Genomic DNA, 12,409 nt, shown 5'->3' on the forward strand with positions numbered 1-12,409 from the left:
ACCAAATGTCTGCCTCTAACTTTTAAAGAGATACTTCTACCTCACCTTTCTAAATTATTAAAAAAAAAAAAAAGAGTATGTTTGTACCAGAGGCTAAGCCTAAGTTTATTTTAAATGACTCTTGCTTGAAATCAGTAAAGACAGGACTCTGAGCCACTCCAGCTTTCCCAGACAGACATTATTAAAAATGGAGTCTTGTTTCCAGAGGAGTTATGAGCCTAGGGATCACTATACTAGGGGTATAACAAGTGGTAAAAAGATCCAATGAAATGTAATCATCTGCTCTGTGAACAAACTGATGCTGAAAGAGCATCAGAATGGCTTCTTCTTAAAGCTCTCTTCCTATTTCATAGCTTCAGGTCATTGACATAGCATCACTCTGAACTCACTGTTATAATTATTTACCAGAACCCCACAATATATATATATTTTTTACTTTAAATAACCAATTATATTTTAAAGAGATTTAGAAGAAAATACCAACCAAAAAAAGGTCTTTTATATCCACCCACAGAGTGACCATTACTGGTGTTCTTGTTTCCTCTGTGCAATCCAGATTTCCATGTGGTGTAATTTTCCTTCTTCCTGAATGTCCTTGAGCATTTCTTGTGTGGTTCTCTTCTTGTTGCTTATGCTTGGATTTATTGGGCTCATAGATCTGTGGGCCTAGGATTTTCATTAAATTCAGAAATTTTTCAGCCATTATTTCTTCAAAATGTTTTGTCCTCCCATCTCTTTCTTCTCTGTTATGGCCTGAATTTTGTCCCTTCAAAATTCATATGTTGAAGCTCTAACCCCCAATGTGACTGTAGTTGGAAAGAGGGCATTTACGAAGGCAATGAAGGTTCAGTGATGTCGTAAGGGTGAGGTCCTGGTATGCGTCCTTGTAAGAAGAGGAAGAGATACCAGAGATGAGTTTCTTTCTACACACATGCACAGAGGAAAGGCCAAGTGAGGACACAGTGAGAAAGCAGCTGTCAACAAGCCCAGAAGAGAGAGATTACTAGAAACAACCCTGAAAGCACCAGGATCTTGGGCTTCCCACCTCCAGAACTGTAAGAAAATAAGTTTCTCATAGTAAGTAGCAACTGGATATGTGAATGAGGAGCCTACCCAAGTAAGGGAAAATACCCACTGGAAAGGAGCCCATAGTCTTCAGACTTCACACAGGGCCAGGAGTAATTTATGTTCCTCGCACCCAGAGTGGAAAAACCTTGTGCTACATTGGTTATCAAGAAGAATGCTCAGAAGGCTATTATTTTGTTATGGCCAAACTTATAACCCTAATCTAATTATGAAAGTAAACCAGATAAAATCCAATAGCTGGGCATCCTATTTTAACCAAACCAGTGCCCCTGAAGATTTCATGTTCATCAAAAACAAGGAAAAAATCGTCACAGCCAAGAGGAACCTAAGGAGACATGACAAGTTAATGTAACTTGGTGTACTAGAAGAATCCTGAGGGGAAAAAGTATATTAGGGAGAGATTAAATCTGAATAAACTATGGACTTTAGCTGATAATAATGTATCAATATGAGTTCATTAATTATAACAAATATACCATACTATTGTAAGATGTTTATAATAGGGGAAACTGGATGTCCGGTTCAGGTGAGTGGATGGCTAAAATATGGGAACGCTCTGAACTGTTATATTAGCCTTCTACAGTTGTCATAACAAATACCACAGATCCAGCAGCTACTTACCTGAAGACTGAAAAGGAACCATGGTTTTGGGGGCCCTTGCTCTGTCTCAGAGCTCTGTGCAGCTCTCTCCTCCCTGGCACTCTACCCTGTGAATTCTGTCTACCTTGCTTCCTCCGAACTCACAACTCTGGCTACTCAGCTCAGGGAGATTACCAGGTTCTGTCTGGGATTTTCCTCCCTATGCTATAGCCTGGAAACTCTCTAGGCACAAAACTAGGGCTATCACAGGGCTCACCTCTTTTATTTCTTTTTTCTGAGGGACTACTGCCCTAGGTTTCATGTGTCCAATGGCTGAAAACCATTACTCCTTGTCTTTTTTCTCAATTTTTTAAAAATGGAACATTTCACAGATCTGCCTGTCATCCTTGCACCAGGGCCATGCTGATTTCTGCATCATTCCAATTTTAGTATATTTGCTGCCAAAGTGAGCACTTGTTTCTTGATTTTAAGTGGAAAGAGTAAATCCAGTTTCTCAGTGTTATGGCCACATACTGAAGTCAAAATTATTTTTTTGTTTTATTGTGGTAAAATACACATATCATAAAACTTACATTTAACCATTTGAAGTGTACAGTTCAGTGGCGTTAAGTGCATTTACATTGTTGTGTAAACCATCACCACTGAAACCCAGTACCCATCATCCCAAACTGAAACCCAGTACCCATCAAACAATAACTTCCCATTTTCTCTTCTCCTCAGCCTTTGCCACTGTTCTGTTCTGTCTCCATGAATCTGACTAATCTAGGTACCTTATGTATGTGGAATCATGATATCTGTCCTTTTGTGTCTGGCTTATTTCACTTAGTGTAAAGGTTTTATTTATGTAAGAGAGAGTGAGAACACAAGTGGGGAGAGGGGTGGGGGAGAGGGAAAGCAGGCACCCAGCTGAGCATGGAGCCTGAGGTGGGGCTCGGTCCCAGGACCCTGAGGTGATGGCCTGAGCCAAAGTCAGATGTTTAACTGACTGAGCCACCCAGATGCCCTTTATCTCACTTAGTATAATATCCTCAAGGCTTATCCACGTTGTAGCACGTGTCAGAATTTATGTCTTCTTCTTATTATTTTTTTTTTTTTTAGGATTTTATTTATTTATTTGACAGCAGGAGAGAGAGCAAGAGAAAGCACAAGGGGAGGGAGGAGAAGCAGACTCCCCACTGAGTAGGAAGCCTAATACAGGGCTGCATCCCAGGACTCTGGGATCATGACCTGATCTGAAGGCAGATGCTTACCCAACTGAGCCACCCAGAAGCCCCAGAATTTCTGTCTTCTTGAAGGCTGAATAATAGTCCATTGTAGGTATATACCACTTTTTATTATCCATTCATCTGTCAATGGATATTTAGATTGTTTCCACCTTTTGGCTATGACTAATGCTGCTATGAACATTGGTTATATTATGGACCAAATTATGTCTCCACAAAATTCATGTTAAAAGTTCTAGCCCCCAATATGACTATATTTAGAGATAAGGCCTTTATGAAGGGAATTAAAGTTAAATAATATCATAAGGGTGGGACCCTAATCTGATAGGACTGCTGTCCTTAGGAGAAGAGGAAGAGACAGGTCAGAGATTGATCTGTCTGCATGCAGATAGGCTAAGTGAGGACACAGCAAGAAGGCAGCTACCTACAAGCTAGAAAGACAGATATCACCAGAAATGCACCCTGATACCTGGTTTTGGACTTCTCCAAAACTGTAAGAAATTCAATTTCTGTTGTTTAAGCCACCTAGTCTGTGATACTTTGTTATGGGAGCTTGAACTGACTAGTATGGTGTACAGATATCTGTTTTGAGTCCCTGCTTTCAGTTCCAGAAGTGGAACTTCTTTAAATTTTTTGAGGAACTTCTATACTGTTTTCTGCTGTGGGTAATTACATTTTTTAAAAGATTATATGTATATATAAATATATATATATACATACACACACACATATATACACATATATATGTATATATATATTTAAGAGAGAGTGTATGTGAGCTGGGGGGGAGAGAGAGGGACAAACAGACTGCACTGAGTGTGGGACCTGACATGGGGTTTATCCCACAACTCCGAGATCATGACCTGAGCCCAAATTAAAAGTTGGATGCTCACCAATATTCATAGCAGCTGTGTCCACAATAGCCAAATTGTGGAATCAGCTGTGATGCCCTTCGACAGACGAATGGATAAAGAAGATGTGGTCCATATACACAATGGAATATTACACAGCCATCAGAAAGGATGAATACCAACTTTTGCATCAACATGGACAAGACTGAAGGATTATGCTAAGTGAAATAAGTTAAGCAGAGAAAGTCAATTATCATATGGTTTCACTTGTGGAACATAAGGAATAGCATGGAGGACATTAGGAGAAGGAAGAGAAAAATGAAAGGAGGGGAGGAATCAGAGTGGAAGATAAACCATGAGAAGACTCTGGACTCTGAGAAACAAACTGAGGGTTTTAGGAGGGAGGGAATTGAGGGTTGGGTGAACCTGGTGATGGGTATTAAGGAGGGCATGTATTGCATGGAGCACTGGGTGTTATATATGTAAACAACGAATCATGGAACGCTGCATCAAAAACTAATGATGTATTTTATGGTGACTAACATAACATAATTGAAGAAAAAAAGAGTTGGATGCTCAACCAACTGAGCCATGTAGGTGCCCTGTGTAATTACATTTTAATCATCAATTTCACTGGCTAGAAAGTAAGCTCCAGGAAGGCAGATTAAGTCTCTTGTATACATAGCGCATAGCATGTTATAAATGCTCAATAAATATATGTCAACTCCATGAGCAAATACATGAATTCTTGCTCCTGAAAATTAATTATTAGTAATAATAACTATTTGAGACAGCATTATATTATAGAAAAAAAGCTTGAAACTGGAATTTTAGTTAATCCTTTGCTACCAACTTACTTGTGACCTTGAATAAAATATTGAATCTCTTGGGGTCTCAGTGTCCTCACCTGAAGATGAAAGAGTTGTATTGAATGATCTCAAGGTCCTTTCAGTGCTAAGATGTCTTGGTTCTCTGAATCTCAGTGCTGGGATACCTAGTATCATTAGTTTTACATACTTGAAAATACTACTGCTTGTCATGTTGCCTGCTACTAGAGCTTAGGCAAAGCAGGGTACCAGGTTAAGGTCCTGATGGGTTGAATTGGGTTGGTTGTTTCCCAGAATTACAAACAGTAGAGGACACATCAGAGATTAGATTAATAAAAGCAGTATCAGTTATCAAGACTAAGAGTCAAGTATAAGGGCTTCAGGTGGGCACCAGTGATACCAGAAAGAGGTCAGCAAATGTGCTGGAAAGCTAGACTACAAAACTGAATGGTAGTTGGCTTCATTAGGGTGCCTGCAGAAAGTGCTGGGTTTTTAGAGCTCTGTGACAGGATCTTTATGCCTGTCTTCCAGAGTATAAAATTGGAGTGTTAATTACTACTTTTTCTACCACTTAGATAAATGGAAATAAAAACTTCCAAAAGAACCAGGCCTTAATTTTTTATGAAATATTTGAAAAATTAAATGTAAATGTATTTAAATTAGAGCAAAATATAAAAATCAGTGAATTTGGAAAAGAGTATTTAGGAGTTCCTTATATTATTCTTGTATATTTTCTGTAATTTTGAAATTATAAAAATTAAAACTTGCTAAGAAAAAGAAGAAACGTGTATTTTAAAGAAAGTAAGACAAAAACCAGAAGGGCACATACAGGAGCTTGCCTAAGCGTCCTTTATCTGCCTTTCTTCCTAGAGTACACTCTGCTTTTCCTGTAAGCATTAAAGTTGTCAGTTATTTAAAATTATCCCGACTGTGGGGGAAACATTTTATATGGAATTTACCGACAGCAACTTTAGAATTAATTTTACAAGCATAGAAGAACCACTTGTAGGGCAAAAAATCCAAATCATCTTATTATAGAAGTTTTTTTGACATTGTTCCTAAGTCTATATCAAAGTACTAGTGTATTAATACCTAGAACTCCAATTTGAAATTAGAAATTCAAGAAACCACAATTTTAGATTTACCAGCTTATCAGAACTCCTCTGGTTTTTAGCTAAATTACATCATTATTTTGGAAGAAAGTATTTCCAAAGTATAAATTTGATAAAGTGCTTATATCTAGAATAAAGAACTCTTAAACCTCAATAATAAGAATGTAACATGATTTTTTTAGGTTTTTAGGTGTTTTTCTTTTTTTAAAGATTTTGTTTTTTTATTTGAGAGAGAGAGAGAGAATGAGAGAGAGCGTAAGAGAGAAGTCAGCCAGAGAAGCAAACTCCCTCCTGAGCAGGGATCCCCCCACCATGTGGGACTCCATCCTGGGACTCCAGGATCATGACCTGAGCCGGAGGCAGTTGCTTAACCAACTGAGCCATCCAAACGCCCAATGTGATTTTTTTTAAAGGTAAAAGATAGGAGGACATCTCACCAAAGAAGAGCATAGCAAATAAATGCATCAAAAAATGTTTAATACCGTAAGTCATTCGGAAATGAAAATTAAAACGGCAATAAAATACCATTACCCAGGCACTAAGATGGTTAGAATTTTAAAACACTGCTAATACCAAGAGTTGGCAAGAGTGTGGAATGGCCACAATGCCTGTACATTGCTGGTAGGAATGCAAAATTGTACATCCACTATAGAAAGCAATGTGACTGTTTCTTGAAAATTAAACATACACTTACCATCTGATCCAGCAATCCTACTCCTATATATTTCCCCTAGAGAAATGAAAACATACTTCACTCAAAGACTTATACTTGAGTATTCCTAACAACTTTGTTTATAATCATCAAAAACTGGAATCACCCAAATGCCCACCAGCTGATGAAGGAATAGGCAATGTGTGCTATGTCCGTACAGTGGCATACAACTCAGAAATAAAAAGGAACATACTACTCACGCACACAACAACGTGGATGAATCCCAAAAGTGTTATGCTAAGAAAAAGAAGGCAGACACGAAAGATCACACACTGTAATATCATTTATGTAACATACTGGAAAAGTCAAAACTTAGAGTTACTAAAAGCAGATTAGTGGTGGCCTGGTGCCAAAGAGAGGAAGAGAATTGCAAAGGGGCAGGAGGGAATCTTTGAGGCTTGATGGAAATGTTCTATGCCTTAATTGTGAGAGGTGGGTTTTTTTTTTTTTTTTTGAAGATTTATTTATTTGAGAGAGAGAGATTGGGGGGCAGGGCAGAGGGAGCAGGAGAGAATACCAAGGAGACTCTGCACCAAGGGTGGAGCTCCAGGCAGGGCTTGATCCCATGACCCTGAGAGCAAGATCCGAACCCAAATCAAGAGTCAGATGCTCAACCAACTGAACCACACCGATGTTCCAGTTGTGAGGGTTGTTAAACAAATATATGTACTTGTGAGAATTCGTTGATTGTACACTTAAATTTTGCGAATTTTACTGTAGTCAATTATACCTCAATAGTGCTGATTTTAAAAAAAAACTTTATAAAATTAAGTCATTCTTTTTATTGCCCCAATATTTTTATCCCAGTGGATATCTAATACTAGGTCCACAGTAACTGCCCTTGGAAAGTAATAATAAATAGCATCAGTTGATGAATGTTTAACATAGGACACTAAAATGACCTATACTGCCAACTTCACCTTTTTCAGGATAAATTAAAAATAAGAGAGACAGGGTGGTTAACATAATGGAATTGCTTTGACAGAAGGCTGTCGTGGTGTTTTATTTGATGCGAAATGGAAAGGTGACAAATATGGGGATCATTTTAGTTCAGATGTATCAAATCTCCTTATTATTCTAGAGCAAATATTAGTGGATTGAATGAATCTCAAGCTGTAGACATTTCTCAGGTCTATTTTTAAACTCAAACTGGCTCTTTCCCAGAAAGAAGAGAAACAAAAATTTACTGGCAGTAAAGCCTTTACCTTTTTTCATTGAATTTTCTGAGGAGATTTAAAAAAAAAAAAAAGCCTCTGAAAAATCAGAACAGATGGAACATTACGAAGAGCACTGAAAAATAGAATACTTTTCAGAGTACTTAGAAGAAAATAAAAGTGCTCAAAAAGACCCCGTCTTTTAAGAAAATCAGTTGACTAGAGACAAAGTATCAAGTGTAGTAAATATTTGCCTTTCTTTGAAGGAACTGAAAACAATAAAAGCCCAGTCACATTAAATTGTTCTCAAGGTTGGTCTGTAAGGCACCAGTCCAAAGAATTTCCATCTGAAAAGACTTTGTAGAATTCTTCTTAGAAATAAATAGTTGAATGGTTTGGGGAAAGCCTGAGAGAATTGATAAAAATGTTGCTCGTTAACATTCACTCTCTCTTTTTTCTTGCTATAAACCTATCCTTTAAATATCAGAAAAGTTAAACTCTCCAAGGGGAAAACAGAGCAGAGAAATTCCCACATATGGCAGCCATGTTGTGCACTCATAAAGGCTTCATCTCTCCACTTGTAGATAGTTGAATAGGGATCACAGTAATTGCCTGGCTCTTTGCAACAGGTAAATGATGAGAAGTGACCTATACAGGAGTGGAGGGAGAGTGTGGAGGGCTCCAGATGTTAATCCTATTTTCCAGCTCACCAGAATCATTCATCATAGACTTGCTACCAAACCACTGGGAATGAGACAGTGTAAGGGAACATGTTAACGGTAGCCAGTGAAATAGACCAAAAAACTGTCAGTCTCAGGAAAAGTACTAGAGAGGAGAATTGCAAATGCAGCAGTGGATCTGCCAAACAGACACAGTTGGTTTGTTGGTTTTTTTTTTTTTTTTTTTTTTTAAACATCACACTTGACAAATCCTTCCTGAGTTTGAAAAGAGACAAATAAGCTTCCATTTTGTTATCAATAAAGGTAGCAAGTTGTAAAAAGCTTAAATACTGTTTTAAGAGTAAACCATAGAGGGAACATGGCAAGCTATCATAAAGTAAGAAAATATAAAGAAAAAAGAAGTGAAGTGAAAACAATAAAAACAAAATCTTCCTTGAATGGAAACTGGAAGTACATTTCCTTGGCTGAAGATCCAGTGTGAACAAAAGGGAAAAAAAAAAATAACATCTTGATAAGGCCAAATGAAACGGTAAGCCAACCTTCAGTACTGGTGTGATTGTCAAGAAGCCTTTCGGTGGGTGATCTGGAGTACTGGTCTTTCGACACCTGAAGCTATTTACTAAGCTTAAAGAAATAGAAAAATTCTCAAAAAAAAAAAAAAAAAACAAACTTTCAAAATTACTTCATTCTGATTTTCTGTGTTTGGGAAAATCAAATAGACGCCAATAGCTCTTAGATGAGCAGGAACTAAGATGCAGAGATATGCTATTGTGATGAGCTCAGAGTATTTGGAAGACATTTTGGAATGCAAGATGTTTGCAAAGATGATGATCTAAAAGTGGACGGTCAGGCCTGGTTTCAAATGGTTGTCTGAATGAAAGGTTGTCTGATTTTAAGAAACCCATCACAGACCTCTCTGAGCTCTAGAAACCAGCCTGGTTTAATGATGTCACTGCCTCTAAGAGAGAGCAGGTGATATATTGCTTTGATCATTTGACAAGAATACCTCCCCCCTTCAGGTACAGAGTGTGATCCAAGATGTAAAGTACTTTCTAGGACCTGGCTCTGATGCCTAGAGTCTCAAGAAGCCTGGGAATCTCAGGAAGTCTGGGAACTGGACCTGGGCTCTCATGGGGGAGGACTTCTTAAGGAAATTATTTTTTCTTCTTGGCTAAAAAAGCACTCAGAAGGAAATGTGTTTTCTTTTGCTGCCATTGGATAAATAGATGATCCACCATCCATCTACCTATGTATTATATTCAACAAATATTTTTTCAGCATTTATTATGTGTCAGGCACTGTGAGTGCTAAAGATTAAGGAGTTAATGAGACCCTCATGGAGTTTCCCTTCTAATGGAGAAGTCCCAGAATAAACAAGTACACAAATATTATACTTATAGATTATAAATGAGCTCTCAGGAAAATAGGGTGATGAGAGAGTGAATAAGAAGGTCACTAAAGTGAATAAAGTTCACTATAATGAGTGGTCAGGTCACATACAGCCAAGTCTTGATGGATGAGAAAGAACTCGTCCTATGGGAGCAACAGGGAAGGAAGAAATGTTTCAGGCAGAGGTAATACCAAGTACAAAGGCCATAAAGTAGAAAAGAAGGAACATATATCTAGTGTGGTATATGTGTTAAGGGCAGAGTGACATTAGATGAGGTTAGAGAAATACAGAATTAGGATCTTATTCTGAGTGCACTGGAAAATCATTGATGGCTTTGAAGCAGAAGAAAAAGATTTGACATTTTAGTAAATCACTTTACTATTCTGTTGAAGGTATATTGGAATGGAACAAACATGGAAACAGTGAGACCAGTAAGGAAATGCAAGATAATGGTGACTTGTGCCAGGGGTATCTATCCCACTGAGAAGTGGGATCTACATCCCTTCTTGAGTTTGAGTTGAGTTTGAGTTTGTGAATACTACTACCAATAGAGTAGCAGTGGAATTGACCCTGGGACTTCTGAATTTAGACCATGAAAGGCCATAGCTTCTCACAAGAAGTCTACCTACCTTGAGGCTTCTCTAGGCTATGAAGGAGCCTCAGCACATGAAGGGGCCATGTGTAAATGTTCCAATCAGCACTCCCAGCTAAGATCCCAGTTAACAGCCAGGATCTGCAAATCAGGTGTGTGAATGAAGATGTCTCCAGATGATTCCAGCCCTGCATTGTTAAGTCACCCCTAGTCTCTGAGTCTTCCCAACTGAGGTCCCAAGATATCCTAATGCAGAGATAAGTCATTCCTGCTGTGCCCTATCTGAATTCCTGACCTATTAAGTTTTGAGGTGGTTTGTCCTATAGAAAACAGTAACTGGACCACTAGGAGAGGAACACCTTTGAGGGGAGAAATTAAGAGATGCCAATGAAAACTGAGGGCAAAATGTAAAGCAATTGAGGAGAGACATCAGGTAGTTTGTTGGACATACAAGTATAAGCAGATAGCTGGGCTAGAGCTATTCTATTGGTGAACAGCATATGGATCCTATCTACTTTCCTGGGACGGCGTGAGTCCACTTAGGGCAATGAGTGGGCAGAGAAGAGAGTCTATTCAAGACCTTGTTCTGAAAAAGTCCAGTCCCCAGTGGTAGGTAAGAGGAAAAAGAGACAGAAAAGGGAATTGAGACAGAGTGCCCGGTGAGGCAAGAAAAGAAACAGAAAAGCCAAGAGAGGTTTGTCCCAAAAGCCAAGAGAGAAACTTATTTCCAGAATGAAGAGAGAGTCAACTTTGTAGAAAACTGTTGGGAGTCAAAAAGACAAATGTGGTTATTGAATTCAGCAGCAAGAAAATCACTTGTGACCTTGAAAAAGAACAATTGCAGTAGGGGTAGATTGTTCAGAAATATAATAGGGTTTTGATCTCTCTCAAGGAAGGAAGAACAATAGTACATTCTTTCAGAAAAATTTGGATCAACCTGCTGTATGCAGCTAGTTTAAGTGCTACCCAAACTGCACAATTTACCTGGGAGCGGAATAGCACAATGTAGGAAACAACATACCTTTTTGGCATCAGAATTGGGTTAAAGTAGCTATGGGCAAATTATTTAAACTCATTGAACTTCAGTTTCTTCATCTGTACAATAAGGGTAATAATACTTCTTCATAAGATTATTAAAAGCAAAAAATGAGATAACATTTTAATACAGTTGTAAGGACCTATTTAGCAAGAGGCTTTCATTAAGGTTAAACAATAACCTTGTTGTTTAACCCTTAAACGGTCCCTGCTCCCCTTCCTCCAGGGGATTTACTTAAAAACAAGTCCCGGAGGGACGCCTGGGTGGCTCAGTTGGTTAAGCAGTTGCCTTCGGCTCAGGTCATGATCCCAGCGTCTTGGGATCGAGTCCCACATCGGGCTCCTTGCTCCGCAGGGAGCCTGCTTCTCCCTCTGCCTCTGCCTGCCATTCTGTCTGCCTGTGCTTGCTCTCTCTCTCTCTCTCTGATAAATAAAATCTTTAAAAAAAAAAAAAATTAAAAAAAAAAAATTTAAAAAAAAAAAAAAAAAAAAAACAAGTCCCGGAAACCAGCCCCAGGTAACAAAGCTCAAATGCAAGGGTGGGTCAGGCCAGCTGGAGACTTCCGATCAGTGGGGGGTTGCATACTGTCTCCCTAGCTACCAAGGAGTATGGGCCCCGCCCTTTGGACACCTTTTGGGCGCCAATTCTAACCAAGGTGATAGGCTGGTTCAAATGTCTACTAGGGTAAATTGTAATTCAGTTGGTCAGCTAGCATGACTGTGCAGCTTTCTCTGTGTGTTACAGTTTCATTGGCCACCTGTGCGTGTCCAGGCCCAACCGCATGGCCTTTGCCCTTAAAAGCTAGTCTGTGAAACAGAGAAGGGTCACCCTCTCTGTAAAAGGCGCGGCCCTGGCCAGGTCAGTTTGATTCTTGATGCTTGGCGCGAAATAAAGCTTTGCTTCACCTTCACTTTGTATCAGCTTCGCTCCTTTAATCATGGACCCATTTCTTGGGGGGGCATAACACAGTGCTAGGCATAAAGAAGTTTGCTCAATGCTCATTCATTGAAAACACACTCATTGAGTGCCTACTGTATGCCATGCCCTGTGCTGATTGCCCAGATACGAATTTGAGAAGTTTCAGTCTGTGATCTCCAGAAAGCTGTGCTTGAGGATAAGATCGTCATGTCAGTGGGATTGTGATGA

The 12,409-nt window shown here is 38.9% G+C and overlaps 1 non-coding gene across 1 annotated transcript; it reads right to left on the minus strand.

Moving 5' to 3' along the window:
- Positions 1-2,035: 2,035 nt before the first annotated feature.
- Positions 2,036-2,139, minus strand: LOC131828403 (U6 spliceosomal RNA). The gene has a single exon (XR_009352416.1). It is a non-coding gene; the product is annotated as a U6 spliceosomal RNA (small nuclear RNA).
- Between the last annotated feature and the right edge of the window lie 10,270 nt (positions 2,140-12,409).

Source organism: Mustela lutreola, chromosome 3, assembly GCF_030435805.1.
Source record: "Mustela lutreola isolate mMusLut2 chromosome 3, mMusLut2.pri, whole genome shotgun sequence".
Taxonomy (NCBI): domain Eukaryota; kingdom Metazoa; phylum Chordata; class Mammalia; order Carnivora; family Mustelidae; genus Mustela; species Mustela lutreola.